Source organism: Vicia villosa, linkage group LG2 (assembly GCF_029867415.1).
Source record: "Vicia villosa cultivar HV-30 ecotype Madison, WI linkage group LG2, Vvil1.0, whole genome shotgun sequence".
NCBI classification, from domain to species: Eukaryota; Viridiplantae; Streptophyta; class Magnoliopsida; order Fabales; family Fabaceae; genus Vicia; species Vicia villosa.
In genome coordinates, this window is record NC_081181.1 from 163,529,804 (window position 1) to 163,540,898 (window position 11,095).

At 32.7% G+C, this 11,095-nt stretch overlaps 1 long non-coding RNA gene across 1 annotated transcript; it reads right to left on the reverse strand.

Annotated features, from left to right (window-relative positions):
• Nucleotides 1-230: 230 nt before the first annotated feature.
• LOC131647311 (uncharacterized) lies at nt 231-724 on the reverse strand. The gene is made up of 3 exons (XR_009297784.1): nt 609-724; nt 427-528; nt 231-312 (listed from the first exon to the last, which is right to left on the reverse strand). It is a non-coding gene; the product is annotated as an uncharacterized LOC131647311 (long non-coding RNA).
• Nucleotides 725-11,095: the final 10,371 nt, after the last annotated feature.

Below are 11,095 nucleotides of genomic sequence, written 5' to 3' on the forward strand. Positions count from 1 at the left end.
TCTTGCTGCTACTTGTTGTGCTGCCTCAGTATTTGCCAAGTTTCTCACAGTTTCAAGCATTTCGGCGGTTAATATAGGTGGAGTGGATGATCCTTCTCCATCAGCATATCTCATTTTGAAATCTCTACTACGCCGCTTGATATTTTTGGAGTACCCTCCAGTATAATACACTCTCCCATTTTTCTTCTTTCCACTTGAAACCTTATACCAAGTTTGAAAACCAATACAAGGGTCAACAGGATACCCCGGTGGTGGTTCGGGTATTTCAGGATGCTCTGACAACTTTATGGCAAGTTCTTTATCAAAATTCTCCTATAAAAAATTAAATGTTATCATGATTCAAATAAACTATTACATATAAAAGAAATAAAACTATGTACATATAAAAGAAATAAATAAAATATCTTTGATATAAAAATAACTTACTTGAGTGATTTTTGCGCGCTCGTCAATAAACTCTCCATTTCTCTTGAGATGAGTCTCCATGTGGAGCTCATTAAGAAGTGGAGTTCTGCCTAATTCTTCACGCTAAATAAGTAAAAAAAATTAATTATACATAATTCAACATTTAAATAATAGTTTAATAAAAAATTAATAAATTTATGTACCATCCTTCGCGCAACTTCAGCCACACTAATACTTCCCGCTGCGTAGTTGCAGCCACCAACTTCAGACGCTCTATTTTTCTTTGCCTGCTCAGATATTTCCTTAAACTTATCAGAATTCCAATGATCAATAAGCTTTGGGAATATATCTTCTCCTATCCAACGTGGACGTGTCCCTTTTGCTTCCCATTTAAGTCTAACATTCCTCATGGTATCAGAAAATCGAGCAGCACATTTTGTGTGAAAGTTTTCTTTAATCGCGGCCTCATCTCTAACATCCCAACAACAATGCTCCTACATTGTTGAATGAATTTAAAAATATTAAATAAAGTAGAATCATGAATATCACAAAAATTAAAAAGGAAATGTCAAAATGAATAAGTAAATTATACCTGAAATGCCTGAAACCATTTTTCCCTATCATCTTCATGTACAGCTCCATAAGACGGTCAGAATTGTGTGTACTTCTCTTTTATAATATTTGTTATGATCGATACTGCCTGATGTGAGGGAACAATTCTAAACAACAAAATCTTGAGTTAGTATTGATTAAATAAAACTCATATTTAAAATATAATATAAAAACACAAAAACTTACGATCCTGCATCGGGATAAATGATTAGTCTGCCCTCATGATACTTAATTTTTGAGTCGTATTTTTTTCAAAATACGCTTCCTCTTCGTTTGCTCCTCAGCACTAGTATCTCCAGGAGCGCTGGTATCTCTAGGAGCACTGGTATCTCCAGGAGCACTGGTATCATCCTCTGAAGGAATGGGTAATGGCATGCTAGATCCACATGTCTCCATATGCATGGGTAATGGCATGCTACCAGATCCACCTGTCCCCATATGCATGGGTAATGGCATGCTAGATCCACCTGTCTCCATAGGAAAATATATGGGGTAAGAGTATCCAGGAGGACAAAAAAACCTGATCCAGGGGGCATGGATAGTAATCCAGTGAAAGATCCAGACATGGGCGGTGTAGGATGCATAGGCGGTGTAGGATGCATAGGCGGTGGATTAGAGCGTGGCATAGGAACGAACATATCTGAGTTAGGAACCTCCTCTACAATGAATCTAGTGCGACGAGGCTTTTGTTGACCCTTACCTTTTTCATCTTTTTGGGGTGGCATTTTTTCCTGTTACACAAGATAATATTTGAAAGATAATTGCACAAGATAATATTATCAAGTTAATATTACATAAGATGATATTTGAAAGTTAATATTACACAAGATAATATTTGAAATTTAATATTACACAAGATAATATTTAAAAGTTAATATTACACAAGATAATATGTGAAATACTCAAGATAATATTACATATTCAATTTATTCATCATCATAATCTTCGTTGTCTTCTTCGCATCTGATATTGTTGTCTTCAGACTCTCCTAGCTCTTCATGCTCTTCTTCCATAGGATTTGTTGATAACAAGATACTTGCGTCAACTTGTTGACCCTCAACTGCAGTATCACACAAACTTACAATCTCCTCAGTTTCAATTACCTCATTAACAGGTGAAATCTCATCATGTTGGTATGCAACATCTTCCATTAACTCATCAATCTCAATGTGACCCATTGGGTTGGACTTGATTACAACACACCATTCTCGTTTCCGTGGGGTAATTGAAGGATAAAATTACTTAGAGGAAGTAGATGAGACTTTTTACCTTAAAATTATAGTGTTGTTGGTTGAGATAAATGAGATTGTGAAGAGTTGAGATGAATGGGGTTGTGAAGAGTTGAGGGGAATGGGGATTTTTGTTAAAGGAAGAAGAAGATAAATATGGTTTTGAGAAATGGTTGCAACGTTCTGAAACAGAAGAAGCAGTGAATGTGTGCATATGCGGTCAGAAATCAGCGAGGGGCGGCCCCTCGGAAAAGAAACGGTCAAACGTGGCGTGGGGGGACCCCTCGCAAAATGCGCCTTGGAAATAGAGACTGCACGCGCAGTCTGCTTGCGCCAGTGGATGAGACAGTACTGTCTTTATTCCGAGGGGTAGCCCCTCGCTAAATTATGTACCTTTTTTTCCTTGGGGTTAACCCCTCGCTAAATGCTGCACTAGCTGACGAGCAAATTTTCTTTTTGGCGCCACTTTCCTTTTGCTTGGGGTATCCCCTCGCAATGCAGATTTTCAAAATCAAAATTTCCCTCTTCTTCTATTTGCGAGGGGTCACCCCTAGGTATGCGAATTTTGTTTTTTTTTTATAATTGTGTTTTGCGAGGGGCTAAACCCCAAGCAACATCATTTATTTGCGTGGGGTTTAACCCCTGGCTAATTCCCCTGGCTATTCTAAGGATTTCTTGTGGTGGAAACTCTACCGAGCTCTAAAATTAATCACTCTTTAATGTGAAATTCCGGCTTGAATACTATGGAACACATGTGATACTTGGAATGCACAAAGACTACTATGGGCCTTTATCGGAAGTCTGTATCTTCCTCTAAATACCTATTGTCTCAAAATAATACCATAACTTTAATGACATCTACCAGTAGAAAACATTTCTTGCCAATACATAGTGGTTGAGAATATGAATAACACATGACAAAATATGGATACTCAGGAATCACACAACTACAACCGTAAGAGTGCATAACCTGCATAATTATCCTGGATCGACACATGAACGAGGTTGTTTTTTAATACATGATTAAATCATTAATCGCGATGTGATTGTACTCGTTGATCACTAGGTGACCATCTATTTCTTTCGTTATAACCTAGTTGCCTTTATTAATTCATTCACCTAGTTATGTTGCTAGGTTTCCCTCACTCATTATCTTAATATTTTAATCATTTAGAACATACACACAAGTATGCAAATCATAGTATAGTTCATAACATACCCATCATAATATTATTCATAAGACACATGCAATAGTTCATCATCAATAGGACTTTCGGAACAAAGGTTCCTCACCAATAGTGATAGTTTCACGCAGATCACTAATGTTTCATGTGGATTGATGAGTTGGCAATGTCTTGACCATTGTTACATTATAAATAGACGAAAAAGGCGATAAAATGTGATAGTTTCACGCAGATCACTAATGTTTCATGTTGGGATTCGATGATGTGTCCTCTAAATACTTTACCCCTCAATTTTCAACAAAATCGAGATAATAGATCATAAAAAAATTAAAAAAATAAAAGACGATAAAATGTAGTTGCTAGGATTCGAAGTCGTGTCCTTTAAATACTTTACCCCTCGGTTTCCAGCCCAACCGAGGTATAAGTCAAAAAAAAAATTTAAAATTAAAAGGTGTTAAATATAGTTGGTGGGATTCAAATGCGAATTCACTAAATACTCTACCCCTCGGTTGCCAGCTCAACCGAAGGAATATATGGTATTTTAAAAAAGTATATTAGAATGTGACACATCTATGGATAACACCTCAGTTTTTTTGTTAAGTGAGGTGAAAGTTTCGTTATAAAATGAATTATTTGTAGTTGTGCTTTTAAGAATTATAAGATTTGTTTTAGCCAAAATATTCCAAAGGGGGAGAATGTTGTTCCTTTGATTGGCTGCTTTAGATAAAACAATATGCATAGTACAAGACGCAAATTGTGAAGATGCATCATGTGAGACAAAATGCTCCAGCATGTGTGCATCATCTGGCCTCAGGTTCTTAGTCGTAGTTTATGAGTAATTTAGTATGTGATTTTGTGTAATTCCAAGGGTATTTCTTGTTGTATATTTTAGCAATAAGTTATTTAATAAGAACTACTAAAAATATTTAGTATGATCAAATCAAATTAAATAAATATTTAAAATCAATGAAGATCAAATCAAATCAATTTTCTTGATGGGTGTTTTTGAAAAGAAAATCAAATATGCATCTAAATCTAATCTGGTTGTTCTAAAATCTAAAGTCCATTGAGAAAATTCCAGCAGATAGTTTGCTATATAAGAATACTCATTTCTAACAAAGAAAACACAGAATGATTTTTATAACAAGGGTGTTATGGTATGTCATTTCAGTCTTTTTTTCATATTATTAATTGTATACCACCATAGCCCCAAGTTCCATACCTAAGGAATAGAGGTTGGTTATGTTAGTTGAGTTGTAATTGAACAATCTTTAAATCGGTTTTATGTATTGATCACTAGGATTAGTGATGAGAGAAAGTGAGAAGGATTCTCATATTTAGAGGGAATCCTAAATACAAAGCCAGAGGTAGTATTAGTAAGAGAGGCATTAAACAACAATTGTTCATCTAAGACTAATTGTACTAATATTATAGAGAGTGGATTTTCTTTCTTGGGTTTGAAGCCCCCTAGACGTAGGTGACGTTGCACCGAACTGAGATAACAATCTTTTGTATTTATTTATTATTGTACGATTTATTTACGAGTTTTTGTTAATATGTTTTAAGAACGTTATAAACATTGTCCCATATATTTTGTCTAACATCTGTCTTGTGAAAAACATCATTTCAAATCGAAAGCAAGAAATAAGGATAAGTCGACGATTATATTTCATCTAGGAAAGACAAGCACACTTGAGTGCACAAAAAGCTAAGTCACGTCACCCAATACCTTTTCAGGTCACACTTCAAAAAAAAATTGTGAAACATTTAAATGATGGGATTGCATTTAATGCTCACGTTTGCATCACACTTTGGCAAAACTAAAGTTGCGCGTGCCAGCCGACGCATGTAAAAAATTCCTTTGAGGCTGACCACTATTATTGAAAGACTCTCCCGACATCAAACATGTTCGATGAGTCTTGAGGGCAATTATTCTGTGTTGGCCAAAGACCAATACCCAGTGCTTCCCGCCGCCCAAAGGCCCAATAGCACAAGGCTCATTACCTAGCCAACTTGGTCAAGCCCAAGGCATAAATACCTTTGTAAGGGTTCTAAGGTACAAATTCTATAATCTCAACTTTCACTACCAACTATCTTGAACCCTAAACTGACTTGGCCTATGGATTGCTAACCATGCAGGCACCCCCCTTAGGTTTATCGAATTGGAAATAGCAGCATTGGCTAGCAGCAACGCATCCGAACCGATACCTCTGATTCAAGAAGCATTGTGATCGTAACGTTCGATTCATTGCGTCACATCCACGAATTGCATTAGAAGCTTAGTTCTGCCATAATTTCCACAATCATCACCATTTCTGATTCTACAAATATTTGTTTTCATTTCTTCAAATTCATTACACATTCTTATTTTTCAATATCTAATGCATATTCCTCTATGATATAATTTATTACAACCATTTCTAATGGTGGATATATTATATTATTATTTACATCTTTAATTATTTCTTAAACTTAATCACATAATTAAGGTTTTTTCATCTAAATTATATATTGCTTCAATAAAAGTATATGTACATGTGCTCAAATTAATTGATACGGTAAGTTACTCATATCCTTATTTAAATTTGATTATTAGAAATCAATTAATTATTAGAGTTAAAAGGTAGGGTACTGATAGTGTAAAATAATTTTACACTGTTTGTCATCCAATAAAAATTTATCATTTAACTATGTCATGTAATTATTTAAAAATAACAGTATGATTTGACACTTACTATGATTATGATTGGTTGATATTATAAAATAATTCTACTTTGTCGATGTATATCCTTTATTCTCTAATTATTAATATAATTTCAACCAAATCCATATTTTAGACATGTTAAACCTTTAAATTTAATATTTTCAGTCCTAACCTTCAACAGGAGCAACATACTCTATAGCATAGGACCCCAAATTTTGGAGGTCCCAAAATCTTAAAAAATTCAATTTTTATTACATTAATATTAATAAACATTAAAGAAAAATATAAAAAAATCTATAAATTAAAAAAGTACTATGATAAATCTAATACATTAAAAACTGAGATTAATAAAAATATTTATATTTATATTTAATATTTTTTATGCATCATTTGTAATTTTAATAATTGTAATTTTTTAAAAATATATTAAACCCATATTTTAATTTAGAACGGAGCCTCCATTTTGATTGGGCCGGACCTGAATACTCTGAGAACCATATCCAAAAACAAACTAAATTATTATTTTTTTTTAATAAAAAATGTTTTATTTTTTATTAAAAAAATTATAACAATTTTTTCAAATAAATATAAAAATATTTTTTAAATAAATATATCTCTTTCATGTTGATTGACATTTTTTCTACGTTACCCCCTTCTAATGACCTATAGAAAATTTTGTCAGAGAATTAGCCCCTTACAAACTATTTGTGTTTTTCTTGTTTTCTAATGACTCTTAATCCCCTGAAAATCTATAGGAAACTAGTAATTCATTAGAGTGGTTTGACTCTAGATAAATAATGTTCGGTTATTTTTAAGGTCTCTCACAATTTTATATTTTATTTGTTAAAATTATACTTATAGTGAGGGTGGTGCATGCGAAGGCCACAAAACAAAAACAACAACAAAAATATTATTAAATAATTATTAGCTTAAAAAAAGCAGCAAAAAAATAAAACAAACTTTGGCTGCATTTTAGATAATTTAAAGATAATGCTTATCAGGGAGAAAATTTATGAGAGTTTGTTACTAATTATTTAAATATCTTATCATTATAAATAACATGGTTGGTAGTCTCAATTTATTAACCTAATTAAACCCTTATCACCATAAACTATCTTCTTTTCAGTTTATTTCTTTTCAAAACTCATTTGCTCCTTCTTAACAATGAATACTATCAAATCAAACAAGGCTTGTGCAGCCTGCGAATATCAATGGAGAAAGTGTTTAAGAGAGTGTTTCTTAGATCCTTATTTTCCAGCCGAAAAACCAATAATGTTTCACAGTGCTCATTGTTTGTATGGCGTTTCTACTATAGCGAGAATTCTAAATGATGTTGCTAATGTTCGTTATAATTTTTACAATAATGAAAATAATATAGAAATTATGACGAATGCATCTCCTTTAGATAACGTTCCCCGCGATATTAACAATACTCCGACTAATACAAATTTGAATATAAATTCAATGGATGCAATAAGGGTTACACAATTGAGTGAAGGACTCTCCAATACACATATTAGTGCAAACGATGATTTGAAGGAAGAGGAAGAAGAATTTGATGTTAATAATTTCTTCATTCCAGATTCTGAAATTGATAGGATTTATAATGGTGATGAACAATCCTTTGTAGAAAAAGATTCATCTCAAAGGTAATAAGTGTGATTTTATAACTATTTATTATTATTTCAGTAATATTTTTCTCTTTTTTATGTTATAAGTTCACTAATGCAGATTAATAGAGAGGACAAATACAAAAAGTGAATTTTGTGAAGAATGTGGGAGGAAAAAACAAAGCAATATTCCTGTGGATGGAAGATGCAACATCTGTAACAAATGATATGTCAGTGATGCTTTCAACAAGAGAAATAGATTTTTCTAGTCTTGGAGCTCTGAATTTGAGAATTGGCAAAATGGCACGGTTAAGTAAAAAAGAAATTTGATTTAATTTTATTATTAACTAGGCTTTTTTTAGTATGTTTATGGCATTTTGTATTGATACATTTATACTAGTTTGATACAATTGCTTCAATTGCTATGGCTTTTTTTTTATTCAAGGTTTTTTATTCTTTCATCTTTAGAACTTTATATATGATTATGCCTAATGTTTTATTTATTCAATTAAAAAAATAATTTAATTGTATTTATTTTTAAAAACATTAATATATCCATTAAATATGTATATGACATGCAAGCCTTTATATTAGCTGGTTTTCAAAAAAGTTATCTAATATTTAATTTTTTTTTTAAAACGGTGCATGTTAGTTTTTTTTTATAACTACTTAAATTTTATTTTTTTTCCTTTATACTTTTAATTTTAAAACAACCACTATACATATTTTGAAATTATAAATAATCATCTAGAGACTTTTATGGACAAACCTTAAAAGCAGTTCCATAAGTATTCCAATTAAGACATTGTACGTAAATTAATTTATTCCATCTCATTAATTTTATTTTTATTTTATCATTATTTCACCAATTTAAATTTTAATTAAAGTCACGTTGTCACTTCTCCAAAAATACCTAATATGTTAAAAAAATGGACTAGTGGACATTAATAAGCAGTTTTTAAATCCTTTTGATCACCACCGATTTAAAAGATACCTAATATGTTAAAAAAATGAAAATAATCCTGATTGAAGGGATAATCGTGTAGTTATCAATAATTTTTTAGTCATTAAAATTTGTTTAAAAGATAGACTTACATTTATATTTTTTAAAGGTAACATAAGATATTATATTAGAATAAAAAGAGAGGTAAGAAAATATAAGATGAATTAAGCTGAGCACAATAAAATTAAAAATACAAAATAAAATAACAACATCTAAAAATCTGAAAGGATAAGACAGAAGTGAACAAGAGAAACTCAAACATCTAAATTCTTCCACTATGATTTTGACAAATTTACATAGATTTATTTTATACAATCATAATTCGAAAATTTGTCGTGCTAATAGTATTTCTAAAGTGCCTAAAGTGTCTAATTCAAAAAACTTTAATGTCAAAAAATAAAGGTATGTCCAAATTTATGTTATTTTTAAAGAATTATGTAGAATAAAATTAATCGATGTAAATGTTTTTTTTAGTGTCTACGTCAAATTAATGGCATTGATTGTAGATATTTTGTAATGCGATTTATGAAAGAGGTCATCTTGGAAAATGAAATTATGATCCCTGCAAAATATGAAAGAGGTCACCATGTAATGTGATTCACTTGATTTAGTAATGTTAGAAAAAAAAATTAAATAACCATGTTTAAAAAAAACAAAAAAAACCAAGTTTTCAGATTATTTACCAAAGTATCTAGGTTTGGGATACCGGAAAGGTGAATGCGCCAATTGAATTGGCGCATTAGTGGACTACAAGCCAAACCATTTGGCGCATACACTCAAAAATTAGGGCAAAAATTTTGTAGCCAATCCATTTGGCGCATAAGTGCATGGTAGAACACATAGGCGCCATTTTATTTGGCTCCTATGTGTTGCGGTATTTTTTTTAAAAAAAAATCCCTTTTGTGTTTTTTTGCGTAAAGTTTATGATTCCAGTCTTTTATTTTCGTAAAAACGTTCGATAAATCGATTTCGTAAAATTCTTGTTAACCCTAAATAATGTTTGCGTTGTCGATTTCGGTTTTTTTAATAAAGTACACTTTATTGATGAAAGACTAAAGAAAGGTTACAAGAAGTGGTAAACGAAATTGATACATTGTCGTAAAAATAAATTACAAAGTAGATTAAACTTGCGATGAGGTCGAGCCACGACTAGGATATCTTTTTTTATTGTGCCCCACCTGACGACAAATGCTGCATTTTCTTTCCATTTTGTCGTGGACGTCCATTTCGGTTCTAATCTGCGTACTATTGGGTCGAACCTTTTTCTTTCGCTGCATTGCGTCATTATGCTAAACTACCTCCCCATCATACTCAGACCAGTAATCCTCCTTGGCTACCATTGGAAATGCAACACTGTAAACTCGGAGCAATGTCTGAGCCTTGTAAATTGGAGACAGTAGTGATATTGCGTCGCGGTGCGCAAATGCACATGCCGCTATGACATGTGAGCAAGGCATACAGAAAGCTTAAAACTTTCCACAGTCGCATCAATGGTCGTCTAGCAGAACCCTCATTGTTGTCATGGCAAACCCTCATTGTGGTCAATTTTTTCGCGAACACTGAAGGTGCGGTTGAATCGATCGAAAGTAGTTACTTGGTGGTCCCCCAATTTCATTTGACGCATATGTAGGGGTGCCCAATTGGTGGTCCCCACCAGTCACATGCGTCTGAAATGACTCTTGAATGATTCATGTGTGTTACATGCGTCTGAAACGATTCCTGCAAGTTCGCATGCGTCTGAAAAGATTCCACGTACTATTGAATGTATGCAACCCTATATTGTCACCTACTTCTGCTTTGCATGCATGTCACCATGTCTTGTCACCGAAAGCTATGTTGCATGCATGCCAACCAATTCTGCCCAAGCAACACCTAACACAATTGAATGTGTTGACATGTCCAACATGCAGCATGTTACCGTTTCAGCCTTCTCACTACATATACTAGCTTGGCCTCTGCATATTTCTCATCACCATCACTCTTTTACTCTCACCAAAAATGCATTTGTAAGTATTTTACTTATAGTTACAAGCTTATTATTGTTGCACCCCAATTTTTGACCACTGATATCCCACCATAGCCTAAACATTAGGATCATCATTGTCATCATAATCATCATGCATTTATCATTTTCTAACCAAAAATATAAAAAAAAACGGTTGTTTGTTGCTTGTGTCCTAAGACAGGAAACTAATCAAGGAGAAGTTTAGCAAATTAGGGTTTTGAGGCCCACAAAGAAATTCATCATTCTTCCGTGACTCAAAGGGTTCTCCAATCAATATCAAGGCCCAAGGATAGGTCAATGCAAGATCAATCACCTTCAAGTTCATCAAAAGCTCCAATTAGAG